General features: G+C 42.7%; 1 long non-coding RNA gene across 3 annotated transcripts; it reads left to right on the top strand.

Annotated features, from left to right (window-relative positions):
• The first annotated feature begins 16,346 nt into the window (after positions 1–16,346).
• On the top strand, positions 16,347–17,767 carry LOC135536176 (uncharacterized). Of its 3 annotated transcripts, XR_010454958.1 has the most exons (6): positions 16,347–16,532; positions 16,808–16,878; positions 16,966–17,142; positions 17,233–17,463; positions 17,550–17,591; positions 17,660–17,767. It is a non-coding gene; the product is annotated as an uncharacterized LOC135536176 (long non-coding RNA). The 3 variants fall into 3 exon arrangements; XR_010454957.1 differs by having other exon boundaries at positions 16,348–16,532; positions 17,550–17,767; XR_010454959.1 differs by lacking the exon at positions 17,550–17,591 and having other exon boundaries at positions 16,348–16,532; positions 17,660–17,763.
• Positions 17,768–20,947: the final 3,180 nt, after the last annotated feature.

Genomic DNA, 20,947 nt, shown 5'->3' with positions numbered 1-20,947 from the left:
TTGTGTTCCAACAGTGCAGAGGTGTCTAACAATTCACAACAACACACACAAATCTAAAAGTTAAAGAATGGAATATAAATATCAGATTGAGCAATGTCGGAGTGGCATTGACTAAAATACAGTAGAATAGAATACAGTATATACATATGAGATGAGTAAAGCAGTATGTAAACATTATTAAAGTGACTAGTTTGTAAATACAGTAGAATAGAATACAGTATATACATATGAAATGAGTAAAGCGGTATGTAAACATTATGTAAACATTATTAAAGTGGCCAGTGATTCCACGTCTATGTATATAGGGCAGCAGCCTCTAAGGTGCAGGGTTGCATAACCAGGGGGAAGCCGGCTATTGATGGCTGATGGCATTGAGATAGAAGCTGTTTTTCAATCTCTCGGTCACAGCATGATACACCTATACTGACCTCGCCTTCTGGATGATAGCGGGGTGAACAGGCCGTGGCTCGGATGGACAGGAACATTATATCCGGGATAGTGACCTTGATTTGACTCTATCACGCTGCAAGATCTGTTATCAATCATCCAATCATCCATAAGTACAAAGAGGAGAGAAATGACTGTAGATCTGATCTGACAGATACAACTACTGTTTGGTGTTTATGATGTCATAAACAGCCAACTGGTTGATCAGAACCAATCAGAACCAATCAGAGCCTTCTATTCGGAATTTTCACAGAATTCTGACCATTATTACATCATTCTCTACATGTGGATCCACTGAAAAGACCGACAGGAAATTACAAAATGAAGCGCAGGACCCAATTTACAGATCCAATTTCACCCCAATCATTGGAAGTTGATTTCAGTTGACTGACAGTGTTGATTTTGATCCATTAATACACAAATGTATTCAGTCATTAACTGATCCATCAAGGCTGTACAGGAAAAAATACAACTATTATTTTTATTTTAGAGACTCTTCAAAATGAACAGCATAAAAATGTATAGAAATGCAAAGCGAACAAATGTGTTACATTGAAGACAGGAAATACAGATTGTTAGTAATATTATATATAAATATATTTTTTGTTAAAGGTAGACATAAAGGCAGAATATAATCAACAGTAACAACATATGAACAAAAAGACAAAAACAATATTTCACTGGTTATATTAACACATATTCATTAATGAAGGTTACATTGTTTATAGTCTAGAAATAAAGATGATTTAGAACAGCTCTGTCAACCATCACTGTGTTCTAACAGGCTCATTTTTGCTACCCGGCTCACATTACCACCCTGTGACATTATACAGACTTATACAGTGTAGTTAAGGTTTATCACCCACAGTTGCTCACTCCCCATCATATAACCCATGCTGGATTGTACCAAACTGCTGCCACCTTAACCAGAAACACAGTTTAATGTGAGACAGATGTAGCCTTATAAACACAGGGTTGCTCACTCACCAAAGTTAACCCATGTGTGGCTGATTTGAGTATTTCACTTGAAAGCCACAGTTTTCACTTCACATACAAACGGTTCCACCTTAACATACTAAATTTACATATTTGATGCTAAATATATTACACCAAACAGATTGAGAGCCTTCCTCAAGTAGTGGCATCTGGCCACTTCTTAACTACAGTTCCTTGAATGTGTTTGTTCTGGGAACATTGAGATTATTTGAGAATGTCAGATATCTTGTCAAAATCAAGGTTTCAAAGGTGATCACTCTATCTTCCACCTCAGGATGGGTGCTATCATACTATCTTCCACCTCAGGACTGGTGCTGCTCCTACTATCTTCCACCTCAGGACTGGTGCTGCTCCTACTATCTTCCACCTCAGGACTGGTGCTGCTCTACTATCTTCAAAGGACTGGTGCTGCTGCTACTATCCCACCTCAGGACTGGTGCTGCATCCTACTATCTTCCACCTCAGGACTGGTGCTGCTCCTACTATCTTCCACCTCAGGACTGGTGCTGCTGCTACTATCTTCCACCTCAGGACTGGTGCTGCTCCTACTATCTTCCACCTCAGGATGGTGCTGTAGATATCTTGTCAAAATCTTCCTCAGGACTGGTGCTGTTGTCTAGGACTGGTGCTGTCTATCTTCCACCTCAGGACTGGTGCTGCTCTACTATCTTCCACCTCAGGACTGGTGCTGCTGCTACTATCTTCCACCTCAGGACTGGTGCTGCTCCTACTATCTTCCATCTCAGGACTGGTGCTGCTCCTACTATCTTCCACCTCAGGACTGGTGGTGGTGCTGCTACTATCTTCCACCTCAGGACTGGTGCTGCTGCTACTATCTTCCATCTCAGGACGGGTGGTGCTGCTTGCCCCCCCGTCTTCTCCCTGTGTGGTGGGGGTTGTAGTGGTTGGCCCGTCTCCTCCCTGTGTGGCGGGGTTTCTTGGCCCGTCTCCTCCCTATGTGGCGGGGGTTGTCGAGGTTGGCCCGTCTCCTCCCTGTGTGGCGGGGGTTGTCGAGGTTGGCCCGTCTCCTCCCTGTGTGGCGGGGTTGGAGGGGCTGCAGTCGAAGAGGGCGGTAGTACTTTTCCGATTTTAAGAACTACATGCTCTTTAGCTGTTCTCTTTAACCCTTTTTCAAAAACAATGTCTATGTCTTCCAAAATACTCTCCTCATAAATCATCATGTGATACATTTTGAATGTATTGCAATTGTTAATGTTCTGGCACCTTGTACATTTTCTGCGTATAACAGAACAGATATCCCTCCAATGTATTGCAGTCAGAATATAAGTCACAACAAGCAGAACCAGAACCAGAACCAATCCAATAACCTGAAACAAAAGGTGTTTTCATGTCAAAGGTAATCTAATATATTTAGACCAAACTATACTCTGGTTTCCACCCACCTCAATACTATAGTCTCCACCCAATATTCTGGTGTCCATAAACCCTCCCTGCCAATACTCTGGTCCCCCCCCCTCAATATTCTGGTCTCCACACCCCCTCAATACTCTGATCCCCACCCCCGCCTTCCTCAATACTCTGGTCTTCACCCCTCTCAAAACTCTGGGCGGCGTCCAATATGTTTTTATGTTCTGAAACGTTCAATTGAAGGGAAACAGTATTGTACTGAACGGGCAGTTGGAAAACTTGAAGGGGTTGTGTTGTGTCTGGGGAACGCTGTCAGCATGGCCAGTGCCCTTTAAATACATCTCTCATTGCTTCAAGCCACTCCTCTCCACACCCACCAAAAGGGAAAAAACATTCCTTAAAGTCTGGACTGATCTTTTCAAGAACCTAAACGTGGGGAATCATATTCAGTACAATCCGTTCCGCAATGTAGCAAATGTTCAAGCATACTGAACACACCACTGGTCTCCACCCCCCTCCCTCAATACTCTGGTCCCTCCCCCACCTCAATACTCTGGTCTCCCCCTCAATATTCTGGGGAATTTAATAATCAATAACAAGTAAATAATGAAAGGTACTCACCATGAACTCCGTTTTGAAACGAGCTTGAGTTGCTTTTCTAGTTCCTCTTGGAATGGTGTGGTGTTGTTCCTACAGGAAGCATCACTCTTTTAAGGCACACGTACCAGTGTCCATCAATAAACACAGACACAACCCACAGCAACACTGTCGCCTTAATGAGGATTGAGAAGAATCTTCTCCACAAATTACATCTGCATATGCGTGTAATTCTCAAGAAACTCGTTGAAACTCTCCTTCCAACCAGAGAATGAAGAAAAACAATATCAGAGCTGGAAACAACATGTAGATGATACACTGGTCAGACAGTTAAATGCTGGCTTGAAGTGCTCCATGTTTATCCTTATTATCACCTATCAGTATCAGAGTTTCTACAGCGTCTCTGACTACCCTCCTGTCTACTTTCCTCTACCCAGATGAACAGAGTGGTGATGTTAGTTCCTGGTACACCTCTACTAGTCTACTACACCTCTGCTAAACACGCCTCAGTTGCAGCGGCATCCTGTTGTTTAACAGTTTTGTCTCCCAAGATGGGACAGATACAATGCAAATGTTAGAGTGTACACCTTGCACTTTACTGACAAACAACTTGTTCAATAAGAAAAGTATGCCTTTAATTTCAGAGTGACTTTTCAAAATGAACAGCATAAACATGTTCAAAATCTGGTCTCAATACAGCAAGTTTGAAAGTGTTCATTTTAACACTTGTCCAGTGTTTATATAGGGCCATTCTTATTTTAACACTTTTAGTAGTTTAATATTGAAACACTCTGAGTGTTAACACTTCTCGAGGATAGGGGGCAGCATTTTCACGCTTGGGTGAAAAGCACAGCCAAATTCAACTGCCAGCTTCTCATCCCCAGAAGATAAGATATGGATAGTATTAGTGGATCTGTATAGAATACACTTGGGAGTTTCTAAAACTGTTTGAATCATGTCTGTGAGTATAACAGAACTTATTTAGCACGTGAAATCCAGAGGACAAACAATTCAGATGTAATTTTTTTGAGGTCACTATCTTTTCAATGGTTTTTCATTGGGAATCCAGATTTCTAATTGATCTTCTTGCAGTTTCTACCACTTCCACTGGATGCCAACAGTCTTTAGAAATTGGTTGAGGTTATTCCTTTGTGTAATGAAGAAGTACGGCCATCCAGAATGTAGCTAGCATCTAGAAAGCTAGCTAGTTTGTTTTACTCCTGTATTGAACACAGATCATCTCTTCTTCAATTTGATCGATTATTTACATAAAAAAATGCCTAAAGTTGTTTTACAAAAGTAGTTTGAAATGTTTTGGCAAAGTTTACAGGTAACTTTTTAGATATTTTGTAGTCACGTTGCACAAGTTGGAACCAGTGTTTTTCTGGATCAAGCGCGCCAAATAAATTGACATTTTGGATATATCGACCTAATTAATCCAACAAAAGGACCATTTGTGATGTTTATGGGACATATTGGAGTGCCAACAACAGAAGCTCGTCAAAGGTAAGGCCTGAATTATATTTTTATTTCTGCGTTTTGTGTCGCGCCTGCAGGTTTAAAATATGCTTCTCTCTCTTTGTTTACTATGGTGCTCTCCTCAGATAATAGCATCGTTTGCTTTTGCCGAAAAGCCTATTTGGAATCTGACATGTTGGCTTGATTCACAACAAGTGTAGCTTTAATGATGATTTCATGAAAGTTTGATTTTGATAGTAATTTATTTGAATTTGGAACCCTGCATTTTTACTGGCTTTTGGCCAAGTGGGACGTTAGCGTCCCACATATCTAAGAGAAGTTTTTAAGATATAACACTTCAAATGACCCATGGGAGTGTAGGTCAACACTCATCCAGTGTTTATATAGTGTTCAAATAATGTAACACTTTTGATAGTGTTCATATTGAAACATTTGGAGTGTTAGAAAATAACACTTCAGATGTTGTTTAAATTATCCATGGTTGTGTTTTTTCCACACCCTCAGTATTAAGCAGCAACATCTTTCAGTGTTGAGTATCAACTCTTGAGAATGCATGCGGTAGCTGAATTGACACCAGGAAGCGCTAATTATTCACACTAGGAAATAACCAGTTTTGTCTGGTTTTATCCCACTCATGAATCAAGCCTGCAAGTTGTAGGTGAGTTAAACAAGAGCAATAAAGAGTTTCTGCTATGTTTCCTATATTTAGGCCAAAGTGAGAACAGTACATCACAGGCATAATAAAATGAAAAAGATGCATCACAGGCACATCAGAGTGAAATCAGTGCATCACAGGCACATCAGAATGAAATCAGTGCATCACAGGCACATCGAATGAAATCAGTGCATCACAGGCACATCAGAATGAAATCAGTGCATCACAGCTCATCAGAATGAAATCAGTGCATCACAGGCACATCAGAATGAAATCAGTGCATCACAGGCACATCGGAATGAAATCAGTGCATCACAGGCACATCAGAATGAAATCAGTGCATCACAGGCACATCGGAATGAAATCAGTGCATCACAGGCACATCGGAATGAAATCAGTGCATCACAGGCACATCAGAATGAAATCAGTGCATCACAGGCACATCAGAATGAAATCAGTGCATCACAGCTCATCAGAATGAAATCAGTGCATCACAGGCACATCGAATGAAATCAGTGCATCACAGGCACATCCCAATGAAATCAGTGCATCACAGTCACATCCCAATGAAATCAGGGCATCACAGCACATCAGAATGATATCAGTGCATCACAGGCACCTCAGTACATGTACTATATGAGAACACGAATATTTGCAAAGTTGCTATTTAACACAAGTGGAAGTCCTCCTAAGACTAGGTGTGCAAATTTCTTGACAAAGTTGACAATAATCTGACTATTACTTAATCATGTCAAACAAAGGAACAACGTAAAGCCTCTCCTCACCACCGCAAGCACTTTGAAGGACAGAATTTCAGATCAACTTTTACAACAACTTTGTCATCAGCACAAACAAACACAGTGAATCCTTGGTAATTTTCACTGAAATGATCAGTACAGAACTTGTCCAGAACTTGTCCAGCAATGGGTATGCAATATTGTCAACCATAAAATACTGGTATTTCATGCTCCATCTTACTGCTGTCATGCCCTGATCTGTTTCACCTGTCCTTATCATTGTCTCCGACCCCCTCCAGGTGTTGCTGATGTTCCCCAGTGTATTTATCCCTGTGTTTCCTGCCTCTCTGTGCCAGTGTATTTATCCCTGTGTTTCCTGTCTCTCTGTACCAGTGTATTTATCCCTGTGTTTCCTGTCTCTCTGGACCAGTGTATTTATCCCTGTGTTTCCTGTCTCTCTGTACCAGTGTATTTATCCCTGTGTTTCCTGTCTCTCTGTACCAGTGTATTTATCGCTGTGTTTCCTGTCTCTCTGTACCAGTGTATTTATCCCTGTGTTTCCTGTCTCTCTGTACCAGTGTATTTATCCCTGTGTTTCCTGTCTCTCTGTACCAGTGTATTTATCCCTGTGTTTCCTGTCTCTCTGTACCAGTGTATTTATCCGTGTGTTTCCTGTCACTCTGTACCAGTGTATTTATCCCTGTGTTTCCTGTCTCTCTGGACCAGTGTATTTATCCCTGTGTTTCCTGTCTCTCTGTACCAGTGTATTTATCCCTGTGTTTCCTGTCTCTCTGTACCAGTGTATTTATCGCTGTGTTTCCTGTCTCTCTGTACCAGTGTATTTATCCCTGTGTTTCCTGTCTCTCTGTACCAGTGTATTTATCCCTGTGTTTCCTGTCTCTCTGTACCAGTGTATTTATCCCTGTGTTTCCTGTCTCTCTGTACCAGTGTATTTATCCGTGTGTTTCCTGTCACTCTGGACCAGTGTATTTATCCCTGTGTTTCCTGTCTCTCTGGACCAGTGTATTTATCCCTGTGTTTCCTGTCTCTCTGTACCAGTGTATTTATCCCTGTGTTTCCTGCCTCTCTGTACCAGTGTATTTATCCCTGTGTTTCCTGTCTCTCTGTACCAGTGTATTTATCCCTGTGTTTCCTGCCTCTCTGTACCAGTGTATTTATCCCTGTGTTTCCTGTCTCTCTGTACCAGTGTATTTATCCCTGTGTTTCCTGTCTCTCTGTACCAGTGTATTTATCGCTGTGTGTTCCTGCCTCTCTGTACCAGTGTATTTATCCCTGTGTTTCCTGTCTCTCTGTGCCAGTATATTTATCCCTGTGTTTCCTGTCTCTCTGTACCAGTGTATTTATCCCTGTGTTTCCTGTCTCTCTGTACCAGTGTATTTATCCCTGTGTTTCCTGTCTCTCTGTGCCAGTGTATTTATCCCTGTGTTTCCTGTCTCTCTGTACCAGTGTATTTATCCCTGTGTTTCCTGTCTCTCTGTGCCAGTGTATTTATCCCTGTGTTTCCTGTCTCTCTGTGCCAGTGTATTTATCCCTGTGTTTCCTGTCTCTCTGTACCAGTGTATTTATCCCTGTGTTTCCTGTCTCTCTGCACCAGTGTATTTATCCCTGTGTTTCCTGTCTCTCTGTACCAGTGTATTTATCCCTGTGTTTCCTGTCTCTCTGTACCAGTGTATTTATCCCTGTGTTTCCTGTCTCTCTGTACCCGTGTATTTATCCCTGTGTTTCCTGTCTCTCTGTGCCAGTGTATTTATCCCTGTGTTTCCTGTCTCTCTGTGCCAGTGTATTTATCCCTGTGTTTCCTGTCTCTCTGTGCCAGTGTATTTATCCCTGTGTTTCCTGTCTCTCTGTACCAGTGTATTTATCCCTGTGTTTCCTGTCTCTCTGTACCAGTGTATTTATCCCTGTCTCTCTGTTGTATTTATCCCTGTCTCTCTGTACCAGTGTATTTATCCCTGTGTTTCCTGTCTCTCTGTACCAGTGTATTTATCCCTGTGTTTCCTGTCTCTCTGTACCAGTGTATTTATCCCTGTGTTTCCTGTCTCTCTGCCCCAGTGTATTTATCCCTGTGTTTCCTGTCTCTCTGTACCAGTGTATTTATCCCTGTGTTTCCTGTCTCTCTGTACCAGTGTATTTATCCCTGTGTTTCCTGTCTCTCTGTGCCAGTGTATTTATCCCTGTGTTTCCTGTCTCTCTGTACCAGTGTATGTATCCCTGTGTTTCCTGTCTCTCTGTACCAGTGTATTTATCCCTGTGTTTCCTGTCTCTCTGTACCAGTGTATTTATCCCTGTGTTTCCTGTCTCTCTGTACCAGTGTATTTTTTCCCTGTGTTTCCTGTCTCTCTGTACCAGTGTATTTATCCCTGTGTTTCCTGCCTCTCTGTGCCAGTTCGTCCTGTATGTTTCCAAGTCAACCAGCGGTTTCCCCGGTCTCCTGTTTTTGCTTTTCTCCTTTTTCTTGTCCTCCCGGTTTTGACCCCTGTTTCTGGACTCTGATCTGGTTTTGACCCCTGTTTCTGGACTCTGTACCCCCTGCCTGAACATTCTGCATGTCTTGACCACAGGCCTGTCTGCCACTCTGTACCTCCTGGACTCTGATCTGGTTTTGACCTTTTGCCTGTCCACAACCATTCTCTTGCCTACTCCTTTTGGAATAATAAACATTGTAAGACTCCAACCATCTGCCTCCTGTGTCTGCATCTGTGTCGCGCCTTGTCACGATAACTGTAAACGAACAGTCCCTCTCTGTACTCCGTGTCAACCATCTTAACCCAGCTGGTAGAGTAATGGCTTTTTGCATAGTTACCTGAAGTGACACTGCCAACTCCTCACCACCAGTAAAACTACTCGGGGAAAATGCTTTTATACTCAGTATGTAGCCATGGTGATGTCTCCCAGTGATGGCCTTTAGCAAATTTATGTTTTTTTGGCAAGGGACTTACAGTTGAAGTCGAAATGTAACGTTCTTGAAGTTTCAGAGGGTGTTCTTAAAGAATTTGTGCTTTGCCTCAAACCCCCACATACAGTTGAAGTCGGAAGTTTACATACACCTTAACCAACTAGATTTAAACTCAGTTGTTCACAATTCCTGACATTTAATCCTAGTAAAAATACCCTGTCTTAGGTCAGTTAAGATGACCACTTTTATTTTAAGAATGTGAAATGTAGAATAATAGTTGAGAGAATTATTTATTTCAGCTTTTATTTTTTTTAATCACATTCCCAGTAGGTCAGAAGTTTACATACACTCAATTAGTATTTGGTAGCATTGTCTTTAAATTGTTTAACTTGGGTCGAAGGTTTTGGGTATCCTTCCACAAGCTTCCCACAATAAATTGAGAGAATTGGCCCATTCCTCCTGATAGAGCTGGTGTAACTGAGTCAGGTTTGTAGGCCTCCATGCTCGCACACGCTTTTTCAGTTCTGCCCACAAATATTCTATAGGATTGAGGTCAGGGCTTTGTGATGGCCACTCAAAACCTTGACTTTGTTGTCCTTAAGTCATAACTTTGGAAGTATGCTTGGGGTCATTGTCCATTTGGAAGATCCTTTAACCTCCTGACTTGATGTCTCGAAATGTCGCTTCAATATATCCACATAATTTTCTGTCCTCATGATGCCATCTATTTTGTGAGGTGCACCAGTCCTCCCTGGGGCAAAGCACCCCCACAACATGATGCTGCCACCCCTGTGCTTCACAGTTGCGGTGGTGTTCTTCGGCTTGCAAGCCTCCCCCTTTTTCCTCCAAACGTAACTATGGTCATAAAGGCCAAACAGTTCTATTTTTGTTTCGTCAGACAAGAGGACATTTCTCCTAAATGTACGATCTTTGTCCCCATGTGCAGTTGTAAACCGTAGTCTGGCTTTTTTATTCAGTTTTTGGAGCAGTGGCTTCTTCCTTGCTGAGTGGCCTTTCAGGTTATGGCGATATTGGACTCGTTTTACTGTGGATATGGATACTTTGTACCTGTTTCCTCCAGCATCTTCACAAGGTCCTTTGCTGTTGTCCTGGGATTGACTTGCACTATTCGCACCAAAGTATCTCTAGGAGACAGAACGTGTCTCCTTCTTGAGTGGTATGATGGCTGCGTGGTACCATGGTGTTTATACTTGCGTACTATTGTTTGTACAGACAAACGTGGTACCTTCAGGCATTTGGAAATTGCTCCCAAGGATGAACCAGACTTGTGGAGGTCCTGTTTTTCTGAGGTCTTGGCTGATTTCTATTGATTTTCCCATGATGTCAAGCAAAGAGGCACTGCGTTTGAAGGTAGGCCTTGAAATACATCCACAGGTACACCTCCAATTGACTCAAATGATGTTGATTAGACTATCAGAAGCTTCTAAAGCCATGACATACTTTTCTGGAATTTTTCCAAGCTGGGTAATGTTTCATGAAGTGATATTTGGGTATTATGTTTTTTTGTGGGTACAATTGTTTAAAAAAGTGTGCAATGTTCAATTTTACAATGCTTCAGATACATAGTCATGTCCTGGCTAAGAAAAACAACAAATAAAACAATGTTGATTATTTGCAGTAAGATGACCAGCAAATTCCAGTTGTCATTTCCCCGGTGGAACAAAATCACCCAAAATCAAGGGAATGTTTCTCACAAGAAACAGAGTTTGAATAGAATTAAGTGCTACGTTATTTCCACTGTTCTCTTGGTTGACTTTAGTTAGACGGGTTTTGCACTCCAAGTACATATATAGTCAAACGAGTAGATTCTAGAGAGAAGCGGACATTTTCAAAAATAGAATATAGACATATTCAAACAACAATTTTAACTCAAACTGAGCCACCCCTTCAAGAATGTCATGCATTATGTCCACAGAAAAATCACTACAAACATTTGAAGTGCTGCAAACTGTTTAGGTTCTAATTTTTCTTTACACCATGCAAATCAAATCAAATGTTTTTTTGTCACATGCGCCGAATACAACAGGTAACATACAGACTTACAGAGAAATGCTTATTTACAAATGCTAACAAGCATTAAGAAGTTAAGAAAAAATGATTGTGAAGTTAAAAAAATATATATAAAACAAAAGTAACAAATAATTAAACAGCAGCAGTAAAATAACAATAGTGAGGCTATATACAGGGGGGTACTGGTACAGAGTCAATGTGTGTGGGCACTGGTTCGTCGAGGTAATTGAGGTAATATGTACATGTAGGTAGAGTTAAAGTGTCTATGCATTGATAATAAACGGAGAGTAGCAGCAGAGTAAAAGATGGGTCTGGTGGCCATTTGATTAGCTGTTCAGAGTCTTATGGCTTGGGGAAGAAGCTGTTAAGAAGCCTTTTGGACCAAGACTTGGCGCTCCGGTACCACTTGCCATGCAGTAGCAAAGAGAACAGTCTATGACTAGGGTGACGGGAGTCTTTGACAATGTTTTAGGGCCTTCCTCTGACACCGCCTGGAAAAGAGGTCCTGGATGGTCCCAGTGATGTACTGGGCCGTACGCACTACCCTCTGTAGTGCCTTGCGGTCGGAGGCCAAGCAGTTGCCATACCAGGCAGTGATGCAACCAGTCGGGATGCTCTTGATGATGCAGCTGTAGAAGCTTTTGAGGTTCTGAGGACCCATGCCAAATATTGTCAGTCTCCTGAGGGGAATAGGCTTTGTTGTGCCCTCTTAACAACTGTCTTTGTGTGTTTGGACCATGATAGATTGTTGGTGATGTGGACACCAAGGAACTTGAAGCTCTCAACCTGCTCCACTACAGCACTGTCGATAAGAATGGGGCGTGCTCCGGTCCTCCTTTCCTGTCGTCCACAATCATCTCTTTTGTCTTGATCATGTTGAGGGAGACGCCCCACATGGCCATGTCTCTGACCTCCTTCCTATAGGCTGTCGTTGTCGGTGATCAGGCCTACCACTGTTGTGCAATCAGCAAACTTGATGATGGTGTTGGAGTCGTGCCTGGCCATGCAGTAATGAGTGAACATTTTGTCCAGGTGGGAAAAGGCAGTGATGAGTGCAATAGAAATTGCATAATCTGTGTATTTGTTGGAGCGGCATGCAAATTGGAGTGAGTCTAGGGTTTCTGGGATAATGGTGTTGATGACCAGCCTTTCAAATCACATCATGGCTACAGCCACGCGCACCACCGCTGGTGTCCCCCAGGGCTCTGTTCTAGGCCCTCTCCTATTCTCGCTATACACCAAGTCACTTGGCTCTGTCATAACCTCACATGGTCTCTCCTATCATTGCTATGCAGACGACACACAATTAATCTTCTCCTTTCCCTTCTGATGACCAGGTGGCGAATCGCATCTCTGCATGTCTGGGACATATCAGTGGGATGACGGATCACCACCTCAAGCTGAACCTCGGCAAGACGGAGCTGCTCTCTCCTCCCGGGAAGGACTGCCCGCTCCATGATCTCGCCATCACGGTTGACAACTCCATTGTGTCCTCCTCCCAGAGCGCTAAGAACCTTGGCGTGATCCTGGACAACACCCTGTCGTTCTCAACCAACATCATGGCGGTGGCCCGGTTCCTGTAGGTTCATGCTCTACAACATCCGCAGAGTACGACCCTGCCTCACACAGGAAGCTGCGCAGGTCCTAATCCAGGCACTTGTCATCTCCCGTCTGGATTACTGCAACTCGCTGTTGGCTGGGCTCCTGCCTGTGCCATTAAACCCCTACAACTCATCCAGAACGCCGCAGCCCGGCTGGTGTTCAACCTTCCTGTTCTTCACGTCACCCCGCTCCCTCCGCTCTCCACTGGCTTCCAGTTTAGCTCGCATCCGCTACAAGACCATGGTGCTTGCCTACGGAGCTGTGAGGGAACGGCACCGCAGTACCTCCAGGCTCTGGATCAGGCCCTACACCCAAGCAAGGGCACTGCGTTCATCCACCTCTGGCCTGCTCGCCTCCCTACCATTGAGGAAGTACAGTTCCCTCAGCCCAGTCAAAACTGTCTCGCTGCTCTGGCCCCCAATGGTGGAACAAACTCCCTCACGACGCCAGGACAGCGGAGTCAATCACCACCTTCCGGAGACACCTGAAACCCCACCTCTTCAAGGAATACCTAGGATAGATAAGTAATCCTTCTCACCCCCTTAATGATTTAGATGCACTATTGTAAAGTGGCTGTTCCACTGATGTCAGAAGGTGAATTCACCAATTTGTGTCGCTCTGATAAGAGCGTCTGCTAAATGACTTAAATGTAAATGTAAATGAGTGCTACGGGTACGTAGTCTTTTAGGCAGGTTATCTTAGTTTTCTTGCGCACTTGGACTATGGTGGTCTGCTTGAAACATGTTGGTAGTAAAGACTCAGTCAGGGACAGGTTGAAAATGTCAGTGAAGACACTAGCCAGTTGGTCAGCGCATACTGGAGTACACGTCCCAAGTTAATCCGTCTGGCCCTACGGCCTGTGAATGTTGACATATTTAAAGGTGTTACCACATCGTGCTACTGAAAGCATGATCACACAGACGTCCGGAACAGCTGATGCTCTCATGCATGTTTCAGTGTTATTTCAAAATGAGCATTGGAGTCATTTAGCTTTGTCTGGTAGGCTCGTGTCACTGGGCAGCTCGCAGCTGTGCTTCCTTGTAGTCTGTAATATCAAATCAAATCAAATCAATTTATATAGCCTCGTACATCAGCTGATATCTCAAAGTGCTGTACAGAAACCCAGCCTAAAACCCCAAATAGCAAGCAATGCAGGTGTAGAAGCATGGTGGCTAGGAAAAACTCCCTCGAAAGGCCAAAACCTAGAAGAAACCAGAGAGGAACCAGGCTATGGGGTGGCCAGTCCTCTTCTGGCTGTGCCGGGTGGAGATTTTAACAGAACATGGCCAAGATGTTCAAATGTTCATAGATGACCAGCAGGGTCAAATAATAATAATCACAGTGGCTGTTGAGGTTGCAACAGGTCAACACCTCAGGAGTAAATTGCAGTTGGCTTTTCATCGCCAGTCATTCAGAGCGAATTGCTTGTGTTCCAACAGTGCAGAGGTGTCTAACAATTCACAACAACACACACAAATCTAAAAGTTAAAGAATGGAATATAAATATCAGATTGAGCAATGTCGGAGTGGCATTGACTAAAATACAGTAGAATAGAATACAGTATATACATATGAGATGAGTAAAGCAGTATGTAAACATTATTAAAGTGACTAGTTTGTAAATACAGTAGAATAGAATACAGTATATACATATGAAATGAGTAAAGCGGTATGTAAACATTATGTAAACATTATTAAAGTGGCCAGTGATTCCACGTCTATGTATATAGGGCAGCAGCCTCTAAGGTGCAGGGTTGCATAACCAGGGGGAAGCCGGCTATTGATGGCTGATGGCATTGAGATAGAAGCTGTTTTTCAATCTCTCGGTCACAGCATGATACACCTATACTGACCTCGCCTTCTGGATGATAGCGGGGTGAACAGGCCGTGGCTCGGATGGACAGGAACATTATATCCGGGATAGTGACCTTGATTTGACTCTATCACGCTGCAAGATCTGTTATCAATCATCCAATCATCCATAAGTACAAGAGGAGAGAAATGACTGTAGATCTGATCTGACAGATACAACTACTGTTTGGTGTTTATGATGTAATAAACAGCCAACTGGTAGATCAGAACCAATCAGAACCAATCAGAGCCTTCTATTCGGAATTTTCACAGAATTCTGACCATTATTACATCATTCTCTACATGTGGATCCACTGAAAAGACCGACAGGAAATTACAAAATGAAGCGCAGGACCCAATTTACAGATCCAATTTCACCCCAATCATTGGAAGTTGATTTCAGTTGACTGACAGTGTTGATTTTGATCCATTAATACACAAATGTATTCAGTCATTAACTGATCCATCAAGGCTGTACAGGAAAAAATACAACTATTATTTTTATTTTAGAGACTCTTCATAATATACAGCATAAAAATGTATAGAAATGCAAAGCGAACACCATAACTGTGTTACATTGAAGACAGGAGATACAGATTGTTAGTAATATTGTATATAAATATATTTTTTAGTTAAAGGTAGACATAAAGGCAGAATATAATCAACAGTAACAACATATGAACAAAAAGACAAAAACAATATTTCACTGGTTATATTAACACATTCATTAATGAAGGTTATATTGTTTATAGCCTAGAAATAAAGATGATTTAGAACAGCTCTGTCAACCATCACTGTGTTCTAACAGGCTCATGTTTGCTACCCGGCTCACATTACCACCCTGTGACATTATACAGACTTATACAGTGTAGTTAAGGTTTATCACCCACAGTTGCTCACTCCCATCATATAACCCATTCTGGTTGTATTGTACCAAACTACTGCTGCCACCTTAACCAGAAACACAGTTTAATGTGAGACAGATGTAGCCTTATAAACACAGGGTTGCTACTCACTAAAGTTAACTTTTGTGTGGCTGATTTGAGTATTTCACTTGAAAGCCACAGTTTTCACAAACGGTTCACATACAAACGGTTCACATACAGTGTATCATACTATTAATTTACATATTTGATGCTAAATATATTACACCAAAGTTAGGATTGAGAGCCTTCCTCAAGTAGTGGCATCTGGCCACTTCTTAAGCTTTCGTTCCTTGAATGTGTTTGTTCTGGGAACATTGAGCAGATTATTTGAGAATGTAGCGTAGATATCTTGTCAAAATCAAGGTTGTCAAGGGTGATCACTCTATCTTCCACCTCAGGATGGGTGCTGTTCCTACTATCTTCCACCTCAGGGGCCTGTTGCACAAAAGTAGAATTAAGACATCCGGGATAAATGACTAAGCTGAGCTCAATGAAGCCAAAACATGTGCGTCCAGGCTTAATTGGTTGCACAAAGACCAAGCCAGGATGAGCAGACACGGGCCTGTTGCACAAAAGTAGCAGACATCCCGGATAAATGACTCAGCTGAGCTCAATGAAGCCAAAACATGGTCCAGGCTTAATTGGTTGCACAAAGACAATCCAGGATGAGCAGACACGGATTCATTAAGCCAGGTGAAACCAATCCTGGATAGCTCACGGCTCACTCAAATAGACCCCGCCACAGATCACAGATTAACTGATTTACCATGGCAACTAGAGCCGCGTACTTTTCCCCGTCGGAAGCACAAATCCTCATGGAGGCATACGAGGAGGTAAAATATATAATTAAGAAGAAAGGCAACACCGCCACAGTGATAAAGCAAAGAGAAAAAAGCGTGGCAAAGTATTGCAGACCGCCTGAATGCGTAAGTAGTGCACAATTACACACTCACCGCTCCGCTGAAACATCACAATTACAATTCAAATATTTAATTCACATCTCCAAAAATGCAGTTGTACTGTAATTATGAAACGGTTAAATTTTTAATTGAAATGCACTGCAGATATGAGTGAAATTGTGTAAAGTAACTCCATCACACTGTATAAAGCTATGATAAATTTTGATATTTTTACTGAAAACAAGACAAAAATACCAAGTAATTTTTTGCAGTGTGACTCCATTAAATGTGTGTGTGTGTAGATTAAACATGAACGGGCCAAAACGGACATGGCAGCAGGTCAAAATCAAATACAAGAACATTCTGCAGAATGGTATGGTCCCTGACTAATATTTAACAAAGCACAAGCATATATTGTACCCAGAAGGTGCCTGCTCACACATTGTCTGTACTGTTTTAGCAGTGAAAAAGAATACCCACAGACAAGGCACGGGTGGTGGGTCACCAAAGGCTGACCTTACCCCAGCAGAGGACATGGCCTTGGAGCTAAATAAAGGCAGGCCCGTCTTAGAGGGGATCCCTGGGGGGAAAGAGACGAGCATAGGTTCCTCCCAAGATGCCACCCGCTTCATTCAAGGTATGTCCTTCCATCTCTACATGGGATACAACCACATTCATATTGAATCAATTTGGACTGTCTGACTTTGGTTTACCTATTGCCTTGCAGTGTCTGGCAGCACTGTGTTCCTGTTAGAGCCACCAGCACAAGCACCAGACGATGCTGATCCGGTGAGTACTCCATCAAAGGCATACTGTAGGCCTGGCATGTCTTGTCTACTAGCTTCAATATGAATCCGATTAAATGTGATAGGGTGAAGGCCCCAGTGCAGCAGCAACAGCACATGATGGAGACGATGATGAGGAGGAGACCATCTCTCTGGATTCCAGAAGGCATGAGGTATCATGTTAAGACTGTGAAAGTACTATTTACTCTACAATGGTGAGGAGTCCTCATCAAAATCAAAAATCTAATTTATTTTACAGGACCCAGATGCTATACAGTGGGAAAACCAGCCTGGCAACATAGTGCGTATTAATAAAAGGACACCACATCCTGCCAAATTCCAGCTGCGCTAATTGTATTGTGTTCACAGAGCTCACAAGCTATCAGAAAGTTGTATGGCAACCACCTCCGGCGCCAAATAGAACTGGCAGACATAGACATTCAGTACAAGAAGAAAAAGATGGAAAATCTTGCACTGGAGTCCGAAATAAAAAAAAAAGAGGACAATTAGGAAACTGGACCTTGAAATAAAAAACTTGAGAGGGAGGTGAGATATGCCTTCAATGTACACTGTATGCTAACTGTAACACAAATGTATTAATCATTATTTTTCTTTCCTCCCCAGCTCCAAGAAGATGACACAGCTCAAAATAAAAATTAGGTATATTCTCGTAAAGTCAAGTGAGCCATGACATATGAGCTCTTATTGTGAGCACACAGGACGGTGGCATCTTTCTAAGGTTTTTTTATTTTCCCAGCAATCAGTACAACCAAGTCATCGTTATAAGGCATCGCCCTCTTTTGCCCACCCCCCCAGCACCAGGTGTGGCCACTAGCCTATATGAAGGCCCAAAATTGTGTGTTCCTTTCTGCTCTGACAATGGCATGCCCATTCGTGCGAGATGTGGTGGATGAAGAAGCACTTGTGCTGAGGAGAGCCTTCAGGCGAGAAAGGGTCTTCAGGGACCGGTTGGACCCACTGGCCTTCCCTGATGACCATCTATATGAAAGATACAGGTTTTCTGCAGATGGCATCAGGTATCTATGCAGACTACTGGGTCCCAGGATTAAGCACCGCACTGCACGGAGCCATGCACTGAGTGTGGAGCAAATGGTTTGTGTGGCCTTGCGCTTTTTTGCTAGTGGAGCCTTCCTGTACTCAGTGGGGATGCAGAACAGCTGAACAAGGCCACAATTTGCCGCACAATAAGGAGTGTGTGTCTGGCTATCAAAGCATTAGCAGATGTCTTCATCTCCTTCCTGGCCACAGAAGACTCTGTGACATCAAAGAGGAGTTCTATAGGATTGCAGGTAAGAGGATCTACAAATTACAGGACAACTGTTAACACATAGTAGGATACTCATTACTTTGTGTGACAGGTTTCCCAATGTCATTGGTGCAGTGGACTGCACACACATAAGGATAAAAGCCCCCTCAGGTGCCCATGAGGCCGATTTTGTGAATAGGAAATCCTTTCACAGCATTAATGTTCAGGTGAACATAACTTTTTGATATTGTCCATTGACGAACACTCTGCATTGCCAGTGATGTGCATTGATTGGTGTAATATTCTCATCTTATGATTTCAGATGGTCTGCAATGCTGACTGTGTGATCAGCAATGTTGTGGCAAAATGGCCTGGCTCAGTCCATGACTCCAGAATCTTTCGGGCCTCTGAAATCTATCAGTGCCTATCACAAGGTAAGCCACACAACCCCTATTTATAACCATCATGGCTGTGTCAAGAATATCACTGTGTTTATGAGGTAGTAATGATGAGATTTTGTGTTGACAGGTGAATTCTCTGGTGTGTTGCTGGGAGACAGGGGGTATGGCTGCCAGCCTTTTCTCCCTGACACCTTTCACAGACCCCCAGGAAGCACAGCAGGCCTACAACCATGCCCATGCCAGGACCAGGGCCAGAGTTGAAATGACCTTTGGCCTCCTGAAGGCACGCTTTCACTGCCTTCACAAATTAAGGGTCAGCCCTGTTAGGGCATGTGATATTACTGTGGCTTGTGCTGTCCTCCACAATGTGGCCTGCCTGAGGAAGGAGAGGGCCCCCAGAGTGCCACCAGCCATGGACTGGACAATCCGGCAATCTTCCCTGATGACGACAGTGGTCGGCTGCTGAGGGACCAATATGTGTTGAATTATTTTAGTTAGTATGTGTGCTTTCAATTTTGGTTAAATATGTCCTGCGGTGGCAGAGGAATTTGGGTTTTTTTGGGTTCGTTTTTTGACGAATTTGGCCTCTTATGATGTTTGTGCGGTATACTGTGTGTAATACAAGGCTGCAGGGAGTCTACTGCATCCATTCATTTGTCTGTTCAGTTGATGTGTATGGATTTGTCCTGCATTTATTTTAGTGTGCAGACGTGCAGGGTGTGTTATATACAGACCTTTGAATGTGTATGTATCATTTTGTATAATATGCTTGGATTCTGTGCTTTCCATCTTGTATAGTCACTGTGACTTCAGTTTCGAAAGGAGCTGATGGTTTACCTGCTTTGTTTTGTCCTTATTCAATAAAGGAACATAATGTTACACATTGTGTTTTTATATTCATATGGAATGTGTATTTGTTTATATGACAGAGTACTAGGCCACACTGAAGAAAAAGGATAAAGTCATACATTTATGAGGCTGGTTCTTTCTGCAGAAAAGCTACATATTGTTTTTACAGTTTTGATACTTATGACAATGTGATACTTAATATTCTGGCACATCAGCATGTCTTTGTTTATGAAACCATACTGAAGTACAATTTCACGAAATGCCCCACATCTGTCATTTTAACAACTGTCCTCCTTTAAAACAACTGGTTACAATATTATGACTTGTGTTTTTTCCCTCTGTGGCCCTAATATTCTATCATTTTATATATAGCCTTATAGTCTATGGGAAACTGTAAATTATCTAATGATAGCAACATCATCTAAAAATAATTTTTATCCAAAATCATTGAAATTAATGATCACAAACGTTTAATAACAGTGGGTCTAGTTATATGTGATAACAATGTATAGTGAGCAGTGAAATAACTATTGGTTTCCATTTGTGGTGACTGCTGACTGACATTAGGGATGAGATTAAATAGATCCTGGAATTTAGCCTGGTCTGGAGCAGGCTAGCTCCACAGAATAAATCTCCATGGTAATTTATACCATAACATATCCTCCTGCCCCCTATCCATCTTTAGTGCAACCGGATTACGGATCAATTGAGCCAGGATCACCAAGATATCCTGGCTTAATCCCTTATCCTAGTTTTGTGCAACAGGCCCCAGGACTGGTGTTCCTACTATCTTCCACCAGCTGCTCCTATCTTCCACCTCAGGACTGGTGGTGCTGCTACTGTCTTCAGGACTGGTGCTGCTCCTCCTGGTGCTGTTCCTACTATCTTCCACCTCAGGACTGGTGCTGCTCCTACTATCTTCCACCTCAGGACTGGTGCTGTTCCTACTATCTTCCACCATCTCATGGTGCTGTTCCTACTATCTTCCACCTCAGGACTGGTGCTGTTCCTACTATCTTCCACCTCAGGACTGGTGCTGTTCCTACTATCTTCCACCTCCAGGACTGGTGCTGTTCCTACTATCTTCCACCTCAGGACTGGTGCTGTTCCTACTATCTTCCACCTCAGGACTGGTGCTGT

This window comes from Oncorhynchus masou, unplaced genomic scaffold, assembly GCF_036934945.1.
Source record: "Oncorhynchus masou masou isolate Uvic2021 unplaced genomic scaffold, UVic_Omas_1.1 unplaced_scaffold_5648, whole genome shotgun sequence".
NCBI lineage: Eukaryota > Metazoa > Chordata > Actinopteri > Salmoniformes > Salmonidae > Oncorhynchus > Oncorhynchus masou.
Note: the sequence above shows the minus strand (reverse complement) of the source record. Positions and strands in the feature narration are given on the sequence as shown.